The sequence below is a fragment of the Oryx dammah genome, unplaced genomic scaffold, assembly GCF_014754425.2.
Source record: "Oryx dammah isolate SB20612 unplaced genomic scaffold, SCBI_Odam_1.1 HiC_scaffold_10, whole genome shotgun sequence".
In the NCBI taxonomy this organism is placed as follows: Eukaryota; Metazoa; Chordata; class Mammalia; order Artiodactyla; family Bovidae; genus Oryx; species Oryx dammah.
Window position 1 is genome coordinate 66,934,420 of NW_024070194.1, and position 12,965 is coordinate 66,947,384.

General features: G+C 44.3%; 1 non-coding gene across 1 annotated transcript; it reads left to right on the forward strand.

Annotated features, from left to right (window-relative positions):
- The first annotated feature begins 9,138 nt into the window (after positions 1-9,138).
- TRNAK-CUU lies at positions 9,139-9,211 on the forward strand. The gene has a single exon. It is a non-coding gene; the product is annotated as a tRNA-Lys (tRNA).
- Positions 9,212-12,965: the final 3,754 nt, after the last annotated feature.

The window sequence follows — 12,965 nt, forward strand, 5'->3', positions numbered from 1 at the left end:
TCCAGTCGTGGGGAGCAGAGGCTTCTCTCCAGTCGTGGGGAGCAGAGGCTTCTCTCTAATTGTGGCGCGTGGGCTTCTCATTAGGTGGCTTCTCTTGTTGTGGAGCATGGGCTCTAGACCACTGGCTCACTAGTTGTGGCTCAACAGCTTAGATACCCTGAGACATGAGAATCTTTCCGGACCAGGCATCAAACCCATGTCCCCTGCATTGGCAGGTGGATTCTTAACCACTGGACCACCAGTGAAGTCTGGTAACCATAAGTTTTTTTTTTTTCTATATTTGTAAGTTTATTTTTGTTTTGTAAGTTCATTTGCATTCCTCATTCTTTTAAAATCCATTTTTTACTTGCACAAGTAACCCATGAATATATTCTCATTGTAAGAGAAAATTCTATACAGATAAAGACAAAAATCCCTCTGAATTCCCCACTCCCCAACCTACTTACTCCCCTAGACATAATTGCCAGTATCAGTTATGGTTTGGTATAAATGTCCAGATTTTCTTGTTTTCATTTGAGTGATCATATTTACATAGAGAAATATATAATTTAGTGTATGTATTTGCATGAACAATGTCATGTAGCCTTCTGCAACTTCAATTTGCAGTCAGTGATACGTCTTTGAGATCTTGACATAAGACTATTGATGCGGGCTTTTCCATATGAATTTACTTCATTTATTTATTTTTTTGCTGCTACAGTGTATTCCATGGATGTGCAAAGATTTAACTAGTATCTTTAATGATAGCTTTTTAAGTTGTTTCCTTTTTTTTTTCTTCAAATTTTAGACACTGCTGTAATAAACATTTTTTGATTCTTTTGTGCATATACTTGAATAACGCTCTAGGACAGATGGAAACTGGGACAGACATCCAGACGTGAATTGCTGGCTGAAAGGCATGGGCATTTCATAAAGACAGATCCTGTCAAATTCCCACCCCCTAAAGTGTTATCAGTAGACTGCCAGTGTATGGAAGAGAATCTATTTCTCTACCTTAGCTATGGACAATCTTGAATTTTTACCACTCTGTTTTGCAAAGATGTGGTATCTCACTGTCATAATTATAATCGGAGTTTCATGAGGATTAGTGGCCACTGAACACATTTATTGGCTATAGGCTCTCCATCTTCTTGTTCCCTCATTAAGATGCCTTAGATGTTTCTTTTAACAAACGTGCATAATTATGGGAAGATGTATGTTATTTGAAGGGGTTGAAATGAGATGCTTCAGTCTGGGACCCAGACCATCTCTACAGGCGCATTATCTGTGTGTGGGGTCTGGACTGTGGTGGCACCAGGGTTCTGCCTGTGGTCTAAAAAGGTTTGGAAAGCTTGTAGTTATTAATGAGCAAATCTGATGACTTTTAAAGACAAAATTCTCTTTTCCTCTGGGGGCTTCGTGACACCAAGTCAGGTTTGATACTCACCCCTATCCTTTTACAAGGCCTGATTGTAAACTACAGTCAGCGGGTCAGCCGAGATGTTCTGGCCCCTGTTCATTCCCTTCTGAGTGGTTTTCACTCATCTAGAGAAATACCAAGGGCTTTGCTGGGGTCTCCTCATCCCCGAGAGCAGATTTAAAGATTCTCCTGATACCTTCAGAGAAGGCAATGGCACCCCACTCCAGTACTCTTGCCTGGAAAATCCCAGGGACGGAGGAGCCTGGTGGGCTGCCGTCTTTGGGGTTGCACAGAGTCGGACACGACTGAAGCGACTTAGCAGCAGCAGCAGCAGCGGCCTGATACCTTTGATCCTGTCACTTGTCAGGACTCCTTTTGTGCCCTTCACTCCTTGACTCCAATCCACGTGTGTTAACCTCATCGGGATCCTCCTCTTCCCCACCCCAGCCCGTCACAACCATCCTAGGGTCTACTGAGGTCCCTTAGCCCAGTGGAAGGCTTCAGAAACACCTTGGACTTAAAGGCGTGGGTGGGGCTGCCAGCAACAGCTGTTCTGTTGTGTTCTCCTCACCTGTCCCTCTCTCTCTGCTTCGCTGACCTCTGCTGGCCACACCCTCACTGCTTGCCCTCTGCCCCCTCCTCCTCCAGCCCAGCTGTTTATCCACAACTTCCTCCCTCCTGGCAGCACTCTCATCCCACAGCCTGCTCTGCCGATCTCTTCCAAGAGACATGGGCAGCGTCTGCAATTGAACCCAAGGTCCCTGGGAAACTCGACAGCCGCTCACCCCACATGCTTTCTCCTGGCTCCCCACCCTGAAAATGCACTGACATGGACCAGATGAATGCTTCAGTGGCCAGCCACTGGTATGTTTTCAAGTTCCCACCTGCTGCCATTTTGTCCTGAACCTGTTTATCCAGGTGCATTCTGCTTACCTTAGAAGGTGAGGTCTTGAAAACAAGAGAGAGACCAGTTCTATGCAATTCCCTCTGCACTCTGCCTAGTCCAGAACCACAAGCACTTAGGTATTTAATAAATGCTTCCTGATGGTAGAATACTACAGGAAATCTTTTTATCTCAGACTTTCTTGGACTTATGAATTAGGTGGAAAGTAGGTGGAGTAAGGGTGAGATGGTGGTGATTATGTTTTAAAACTTTCCCCAAGGCTCAAACTTCTAATTTGCATACACATGATTGCATAGAATGTCTGATTTGACAGAGACATTCTGATTGCCTGGTTCTGGAAAAGTGAAGTGTATTCACTTTATGCCTTACATTTCAAATGTGAAGCATATTCATGGGCTTCCCAGGTGGCTCAGTGGTAAAGAATCCGACTGCCAATGCAGGAGATTCAGGTTCAACCCCTGGCTCGAGAAGATCTCCTGCAGAAGGAAACGGCAACCCAGTCCAGTATTCTTGCCTGGAGAATCCCATGGCCAGAGGAGCCTGGCGGGCCACAGTCTGTGGGGTTGCAAAGAGTCGGACACGACTGAGTGACTGAGCACACACACAAAAAACATGTTCAAAAAGCCAAGTTACATTCAGGCCCCAGACGAGCTGCCGTACACAGATCTGAACAAACATGAATGAAGTCACCCCATTCTTGGCCTCGAGTGGGTGTACTTCTGCTTTGGAGACTTGTTGTACCAAAGCAAATAAAACGGGAAGGGCAGGCTGAGGAGGGAGGAGGTGTACTACACTTATATATGATTCATGTTACTGTGCAGCAGAAACCAACACCACATGGTAAAGCAATTATACTCCAATTAAAAATAAAGTAAATTTACAAAATACAGAAAAAAGCCCCACGAAGGGCGAAGAGCATTTCCCTACCCTCCACCCCAGCCCCACCCCCAGACTGTCTTAGGCAGCCAGGACATCTTCCTTTATGTCTGATTTTTCATTTTTAAATAATAAACTTCTACAATTTAAAGAATTTTTTTTTAAATTTACACAATTTAAAGTTTTAACTGTGACTCTTTTGTTGGGGAGGGATGTGGGTGTGTCTGTTGTATTATTTAAAGAGTAGATAAATTAGAGGAGTTCTATAGGCTCTGGGCTGCCCAGGTGGCAGTAGTGGTAGAATCCACCTGTGTTCTTCCCAGGTGGCAGAACCCACCTGCCAATGCAGGAGAATTAAGAGATGCGGTTCAATCCCCGGGTCAAGGAGATCCCCTGGAGGAGGGCACGGCCACCCACTCCAGTATTCTTGCCTGGAGAATTCCATGGACAGAGGGTCCATGGGGTTGCAAAGAGTCAGACACGACTGAAGTGACGTAGCATGCACCCATAGGATTTGGAATCAAGAAAGCTAAGAGTTTTTGTTGTTTGTCTGTTCTAGTTTAGGCAACTTAACCTTTCTAAGTTTTGACTCTCTTACAATAAAACAGGTGTAACGTTTTTTTAAAAAAGCCTGTGAGCAGACTGTTGCTATAATGGCTCTCATAGCTTTAAGTTTAAGGCATCATCAGAGTGTCACCTCAACAATTAACCTGGGCCTGTTTGATAAGACCTAGATCTGGGGCCTGATGCATTCTAATCTTGGCCTAACCCAGTGACTCACTATGTGACCAAGAGACGGTTGGTTTCCTTATTCAACTTTTAGAATTGTGAGATGGGAACCCTAACAGTGATCAGGTTACTGTCTGCCACCTGAACTACTCAGAATAAAAAGCTTCTGCATAAGTGCAGAATAGAAAATGAGCTCTGTGTTGAAAGGACTTGCCCCCAGACCACATGTTACAGCTAAAAACAAGTGCTTGGGACCTCCTGCCTCATGGTCTGGTGCCCAGGCCAGATGTTTGGTGAGAGAGGAAGTAGAAGTGACCCACTCCAGAACTGTCTGCTCTCACAAGCTGCCAGTTGGCCTGGCATCAAGGGACTTTCCTGGTTACTTAGTGAAGATGGTTTCTGCTTGGCTCCATCCATGAACAGCCTTCTGGTGAGGACCAGGGACACTGCTGCCCAGGAGCTGGATGCTTGAGGGAGCTCGTGCCAGCCCCATAGCCCTGCTCAGCCTCTGTGTGTGTTCCTGAGGCCCCTGATTTCCTGGGCTTGTCATCAGGGCAAGGCAGAGGGACCTCAGGAAGGACCCCTTTGGTGGATGGGAAGGGGCAGGGTCCCACTTGAGCCTGTTGCAAACAGAGCTGGGATAGGAAATCCACCTGGAATTTCCTCACCTGGAAGGAGAGGGAGCAGAGAAGGCGGAGGGAGAAGGGTCTGTGTTGCTGAGGCCAGGAGAAAGGAAGTGCGCTCTCCCGTCTCTTTCAACTTAATTTTTATTTCAAAATCCTTTTCCTGTCTCTCTGTCCTGCGCTGTATTTTCCACTCTCCTTTCTGATGTCCTGACTCTCAGCTTTGGTGCATATAATCAGCTGTCAGCCTTGCCCTCTGTTTGTTTCCCACATTCGCCATATAGATCCAGGTGTTTTTTGGTCTCTCTCTTTTTTTGCCTTCCTGCAGTTTCCAGAACACACTTTACAGACCGCAGTCTTCTCAGGTATTGGGTCAAATCCCTTTTTTGATTTTTGTGTAAGAACGTACTTTTCCTTCCTCCTAGGAACTCTCTCGATCCCCCTCTGATTTCTCCCAGCCTCGCAGTTCATTTCCTCCTATGCTCACTGCTTCCTTTTCCTCCTTTCTCCTCACTGTCAGCTGTGTTTTGGTAACAGCCTTATGGAGATACAACTCACGTATCATACCATTCTCCCACTTAAAATGTACAATTCAGGGACTTGCCTGGTCATCCAGTGGCTAAAACTTTGCCTTCCAGTGCAGGGGGGTGCATGTTCGATCCCTGGTTGGTAGCTAAGATCCCACATGCCTGGAGGCCAAAACTCCAAAACATGAAACAGAAGCAATATTGTAACAAATTCAATACAGACTAAAAATGCTCCACATAGAAAAAGAAAATCTTTAAAAAAAAAAAAAAGGATGATTCGGTGGTTTTTCGTATAGCCACAGAACTGCATACCCCTCACCCCTCAAAGAAACCTTGTACTCATCAGCAACCACTCCTCACGCCCCCCACCCCCAGCCCCTGGCAACCAGTATTCTGCTTTCTGTCTCTAAGAATTTGCCTGTTCTGGATACTTCATATAAATAGAATCACCATATAATATTTCATCTTTTGTGACTGGCTTCTTTCACTTAGCCTGGTGTTTCCAAGGTTCATGCATGTCATAGCACCTGTCAGTTCTTGTTCTTCTTTATTGCTGATACCCAGAAATTTCATGCATCCATGTAGCATGGATAAGGCTGGGACAAGTGTCAGATGTGATAAGAGGAACATGCATCGTGAGGAAAAAAATGCAAAGTGATAGGTTATTGAAATACAGTGTGGAGCTTTGGCCAAAAATAATAGTCAGTGCTAAAATCATATTCAGTCAGTTCAGTTCAGTCACTTAGTCTTGTCTGACTCTTTGCGACCCCATGAATCGCAGCACACCAGGCCTCCCTGTCCATCACCAGCTCCCGGAGTTCACTCAAACTCATGTCCATCAAGTCGGTGATGCCATCCAGCCATCTCATCCTCTGTCGTCCCCTTCTTCTCCTGCCCCCAATCCCTCCCAGCATCAGAGTCTTTTCCAGTGAGTCAACTCTTCGCACGAGGTGGCCAAAGTACTGGAGTTTCAGCTTTAGCATCATTCCTTCCAAAGAACACCCAGGACTGATCTTTAGAATGGACTGGTTGGATCTCCTTGCAGTCCAAGGGACTCTCAAGAGTCTTCTCCAACACCACAGCTCAAAAGCATCAATTCTTTGGCACTCAGCCTTCTTCACAGTCCAACTCTCACATCCATACATGACCACTGGAAAAACCATAGCCTTGACTAGACGGACCTTTGTTGGCAAAATAATGTCTCTGCTTTTGAATATGCTATCTAGGTTGGTCATAACTTTCCTTCCAAGGAGTAAGCGTCTTTTAATTTCATGGCTGCAATCACCATCTGCAGTGATTTTGGAGCCCCCCAAAATAAAGTCCAACACTGTTTCCATATTAAGGACCATCAAATAATCCTGGCAGAAGACATGAAATAAATCTCCATAATTCAGGAAGGGCCCAGTCTAGAAAACTCCTTCCATGCACATCTCAAAGCTCCCAAACTCCTTCCTCTTGTCCCTTTCTTCCTTTTTAACTCCGCTCTGACTGTACAAAGCAGCAGCACCACCCTGCTTGAAACAGTGTGCCCGTGAGGTTGGTCCCCGTGCCTGGGAACTTCAGTTCAGTCTTGGTCAAGAAAGAGGGATGTGCTTTCTTTACTGGGAATTTGGAAGGGCTCACATGAGAAAGCACTAGTCAATAGATAGGTTGAATTGGCTTCTTATGGTAACAAAAGATGTTATTGACTCAGGAGGAGATGAAAATGGCCAAAGATATAGATGGGCAACAACTTAAAGATTAATTGGCATAACTAGTCACTCAAGAGCCAGCAGGCGCAGGATCAGGAAGTAAATGTTGGTCGGTAGGGGTGGAGGGAATCGAGGAAATGGTGTCTTGAATTTTCTTCATTTTCAGGGCAGAGGTCGGAAACCATTCTTGCAGGCTCCAGTGCAGCTGTTGTAAATGGGAACAGCCTCCGGTGCAACTGTGGTAAACAGGAAGAGCTGGCCACGTTTAAAGTTGAGGAGTAGATCCATTGGTGTTAATATGAACCAGAAGCTGAGAAGCTGAGAAAGGGATAGAGGAGCAGGATGAAAAAGTGCTCCTCTTGCAAAAATATCTCAGAAATTATATTCAGTTCTGTTCAGTTCAGTCGCTCAGTTGTGTCCAGCTCTTTGCAACCCCCATGAATCACAGCACACCAGACCTCCCTGTCCATCACTTAATCATAACAAAATCCAATCAGTTTAAATTTAAAGAACTTGATCCATGTGGCTCTAAAACATTAATATAGAAAGAGAGAGAAAGACCATTTTGAAGCTCTGAGATGGCTGACGTTAGGATATTTTGAGGTTGGATTGGAAAGAAAGCGGCAAAGTCAAGGTGTGGTTTGCCATGCTCCACTGGCAGGTGAAGCTGCTGCTGCGAACTCTGAAATCCTGAGGCTCAAGCCCATCCCAAAGGTTCTTATCCGTCTGCGACGTTCTCTACAGAGCCCAAGTGCTGTTGCTCACGCCCCGGAGTTTGACAGAGTTCACAGTGATAGTTGTTTTATTCGTAGTCTCCTGTGAGCCCCGAGAGGGCAATGGCACCCCACTCCAGCACTCTAGCCTGGAGAATCCCATGAATGGAGGAGCGTGGTGGGCTGCAGTCCATGGGGTTGCTACGAGTCGGACACGACTGAGCGACTTCACTTTAACTTTTCCTTTCATGCATTGGAGAAGGAAATGGCAACCCACTCCAGTACTCTCGCCTGGAGAATCCCATGGATGGAGGAGCGTGGTGGGCTGCAGTCCATGGGGTTGCTATGAGTCGGACACGACTGAAGTGACTTAGCAGCAGCAGCAGCCTATGAGCCCAGGACCCACGTGTGCATCCCCAGAACTGGGCAGGAACAGGGATGCTCCCCACCACCACATAGTGTTCTGAATCCCTTCACTCCCTTAAAGAGGGAGCGGGTAGATATTAGTGCTACTGACAGTGGGAGTCAGCTGGGTGGAGAGGGGACAGAGCCTTGACTAAAATAATCATGGTCCTGCCTGTGAACTGAATGTACCTCCGCCTCCCCTCCACAATTTATGTGTTGAAAGCTTGACCTTCAGGGTGATGGTGTGGCCTCTGGGAGGTGATTTTATAGAGACCCCTTCCACCTTGTGAGGACGCAGCAAGCAGACAGCTGTCCATAAATAAGACAGGGAGTCCTTACTTACCACTGCCTTAAAATTTTTTAAATTTTCTATACAATTTTTTAAAGTTACATTTATTACACAATATTAGCTCTACTCCCCGTGTTATATAATGCATCCTTGAGCCTATCTTACGCCCAGTCGTTGGTCTGTCCTGCTCCATCACCCTCATATTGCTGCTCCCCACCTTCCCAGTAATAACTACTAGTTTGTTTTCCGTATCCGTGACTTTGCTTCTTTTTTTTTGTTATGTTCACTAGGTTTTTTTTTTTTTTTGGTTCCACATATAAGTGATAGTATGTGGTGGTAGTCTTTCTCCATCTGACTTATTTCACTCAGCATAATGCCTTCTAAGTCCATCCATGATGCTGCAAGTGGAAAATTTTCTTTCTTTCTTTCTTTTTCATGGCTGACTAGTATTCATTGTGTATATGTACACACACATCTTCTTTTGGAGAAGAAAATGACAACCCACTCCAGTATTCTTGCATGGGAAAGCCCATGGACAGAGGAGCCTGGCGGGCTACAGTCTATGGGGTTGCAAAGAGTTAGACACAACTTAGGGAATAAACAGCGACGACACAGACATGCTCTTTAACCACCCATTTGTTGATGACACTTAGGTTACTTCTATACCTTGGCAATTGTAAATAATGTTGCTGTGAACGTTTGGTACATGTCTTTTTAAATTACTTTTTTTTCCCCAAATATACACCCAGGAGTAAACTTGCTGGGTCCTATGGTAGTTCTAGGGCTTCTCTCGTGGCCCCGCTGGTAAAGAATCCACCCACAATGAGGGAGACCTGGGCTGGATCCCTGGGTTGGGAAGATCCCCTGGAGGAGGGAAAGGCTGCCCACTCCAGTATTCAGGCCTGGAGAATTCCATGGGCTGTTATAGTCCATAGGGTTGCAAAGACTTCGACACAGCTGAGCCACTTTCACTTTAGCAGCTGCCCGGCTAGCCCAGCCAGCAGAGCATGAGACTCTTAATCTCAGGGTCATGGGTTCAAGCCCCATTTTGGGCTTCTCTGGTGGCTCAGATAGTAAAGAATCTGCCTGAAATGCAGGCCACCCAAGTTTGATCCCTGGGTCTGGAAGAAGAAATGGCAACCCACTCCAGTATTCTTGCCTGAAGAGTTCCGTGGACAGAGGAGCCTGGTGGGGTCGCAAAGAGTCAGAGACGACTGAGCGACTAACACTACTACATATGGTAGTTCTAGTTTTAGTTTTAAAGAAGTCTTCTTACTGTTTTCCACAGTGGCCACTCCAATTTACATTTCTATCAAAAGTATATGCGGGTTCCTTTTTCTCGCCAGTGTTTGTGATTTGTGTCCCTTTTGATAATAGCCATTCTGACGGATGTGGACTAACACCTCATACCTCACGGTGGCTTTGATTTGCATTTCCCTGGTGACTAGCCACGTTGAGCATCTTTTCTTGTGTCTGTTGGCCATCTGCCTTTCCTCTTTAGGAAAATGTCTATTCAGTTCTGCCCATTAAAAAAATTTTTTCTGCCCATTTTTAAATGGAGTTGTTTGGGTTTTTTTTTTTTGATGTTGATTTGTATAAACTGTTTATATATGTTTGATGAAAGTGAAAAGTGGAAGTATAGTCGCTCAGTCGTGTCCAGCTCTTTGCGACCCCATGCACTGTAGCCTGCCAGGCTCCTGTGTTTGATATTGAATCACTTGTCATTTGCAAATATTTTCTCCCATTCAGTACGTTGTCTTTTTGTTTTGTTAGTGGTTTCCTTTGCTGGGCAAGAGCTTTAAAGTTTAATTGGGTTCCATTTGCTTACTTTTGCTTTTATTTTCTAAAGTGTAAAAGATAGATCTTAAAAGATACTGCTGTGATTTGTGGCAAAGCGTGTTCTGTCTGTGTTTTCTTCTAGGAGTTTTATAGTATCCAGTCTTACATTTTAGGTCTTTAATCCGTTTTGAATTTATTTCTGTGTATGGTGTTAGAGAGTGTTGTAATTTCATTCCTTTACATGCAGCTATCCAGTTTTCCCAGCACCACTTATTGAAGAGACTCCTTTTTGCATTGTGTATTCTTGCCTCCTTCGTCATAGATTAGTTGACCACAAGTACATGGATTTACTTCTGGGCTCTCTACTCTCCTCCACTGATCCACGTATCTGTTTTGTGCCAGTACCATGCTATTTTGATTACTGTGGCTTTTGAGACGACTGAAGTCAGGGAGTTTGTGAATTTGCAGATGTCTTGACCTTGGATTTCCCAGCCTCTAGAACTGTGAGAAGTAAATACCTGTTGTTTATAAGATCCCAGGTTATGGTGTTCTGTTACAGCAGCTGGTATGGACTAAGACAGGTGTGCTCATGCAGTTTGGAGTGTGTGGCAGCAACAGGCATTAAATACATCTTTCGCTATAATTGCAGGAAGGGCTATAAAGATCCTAAAGGGAAGGGTGTACTCAAAGACTGAAGGAGAGTGTGTACTCTATGGCCCCTCCCTGAATTGGAAAATTGCTCTTCCCCTGTTCGGAGCCAGACTTTGTTTCTGGATCAGCTCCCTGATGCCTGGGTCTTCCTTCCTTTTCAATGAGTTCCCAGTCCTCTTGCAAGTAAAATTCTTTCAGGCCACCCCAACATTTCCCCAAATCTGCCCAGGTATATCCCACCGCAGGACAAGGTTACAGTCTGAACTCAAGCGGAGGTCCCTATTGTGTGACAGGAATTTTAAACGTTTTCTGGTTCTTTTATTTTTAAATTATGGTTTAAAAAATACATAACGTGAAAGTTGTCATCTTAACCATTTTTATATACATGGTTCAGTAGCATTCCCTGGGCTTCCCTGGTGGCTCAGCTGGTAAAGAATCTACCTGCAATTCAGGAGACTTGGGTTTAATCCCTGGGTTGGGAAGATCCCCTGGAAAAGGGAAAGGTAACCCACTCTAGTATTCTGGCCTGGAGAATTCCATGGACTATATAGTCCATGGGGTGGCAAAGAGTCGAACATGACTGAGCAACTGTCACTTTCAGTAGCATTAAGTACATTCATATTGTTGTACAACCATCACCACCATTTATCTCCAGAATTTTTCCATCTTTTCAAGCGGAAGCTCTGTGCTTATTAAGTAAAACCCCGTATTCCTCTTCCCCCAGCCCCTGGTAACACCATTCTACTGCCTCTCTCTATGCATTTGACTATTCTAAGAACTTATATGGTAAAATCACGTGTATTTATCTTTCTGTGTCTTATTTCACTTGCCATAGTGCTTCCAAGGTTCATCTATGTTGTAGCATGTGTCAGAAGTGTGTGTGTGTGCATGTGTGCTTAACCCATCATGCCAAGGTTTTATTGTTTCTTGTAGCCTCTGTTACAGGCAGTAAGTCTCACTTCAGTCTTATTCTGCATACAAACTGAGAAGACTCATGGTAGGAAGGCTTTCTGGTGATGACAAAGCCCAGAGAATAAACCCTCCACTCTCATGCACCTGTGACAGGTATATTTCTTTATATGTCAGTTTCCACAGAGAATTGAGGTACTTTCAGGCATTGCTGGCATGAGTTCAAAGCAGCTTAACAACTAAGGAGGAGGACTTTGTAACATTTAACAAACATCAATGGGTCTCACTAAACTGAAATGAAGGTGTCAGAAGGTCTGCATGCCCTTTGATCCAGCAACTCAGCTTAGACTAATTTATTCTGAAGAAACAATCTCCCAGATGCAAAATGCCACATGAAAAACATTATTGATTGTGGAATTTTTTATAATAGCAAAACCCGGAAAGCACAACGAAAGTTCTTGTCCATAAGAGACTGGTTGAATCCATCATCGAGCAGTCATGTTATGGATTATTGTGCAGCTATGAAAAAGAATGAATCTGTATGAACTGATGTGTGAGGATTTATAAGCTATATCATTAAGTGAAAAAGCAATGTGGAAAAGAATATATAAAGCATGTTACCATTTATGTTAAAAAAAAAAAAGCCTGTGGGGAGATGAGTATGTGTGTGTTTGCTTGTTTCCACCAGAATCACAGGACAGGTCAACCAGAAACAAATGAAGATAATCACCTATAGAGCATAGGTGTGAATGGAGTGGAAGGAATACTTCCACTTCTTTGAGGTTATAAGTATTTAACAAACTAAATTGAATCTAAGTGGAATTTTAAAAAACCCTTGAAGCTGAATGTGAACAGAAATAAAAGGATCTATGTGGTTAGCAAATTGATGGTGTAACAACACAGATAAGAACTACGTGTAACTTTTGAACCTCATGTTCTGATTTGTGCTCCTGCTCAGTTGCTCAGTCGTGTCTGGCTCCTTATGACCCCATGGGCTGTACATGGAACTCCCCAGGCAAGAATACTGGAGTGGGTTGCCATTTCCTTCTCCAGGGGATCTTCCGGACCCAAGAATCAAACTCATGTCTCCTGCACTGGCAGGTGGTTCTTTATACAGAGCCACCAAGGAAGCCCCATGCTCTGACTAGTGGAATATATTCTACGAGGAGAAGACCTGCAAGAAGTTTATGAATTAGGCTAGTAACTGAGAGTAATGTTGGGGTCATCATGTGAACCTCTCTTGTGCATGTTGTAGGATACAGCAAATGAATCAATGTATTAATTGTGTGGGGGTGACCTAAGGGTCTCATTGTAGAGGGGGAGAAGTAACATAGAATGGAGGTAAATATGGAATGGTAAAATGATCCTGCATGAAAAATGGAGGTATCAGTAGGCATTCATGGTGTTCCGGTTCGATCCACTGTTAAAGACAAAGGGGAATATTAGTTAAAGCTGTGAAAACATATTTTA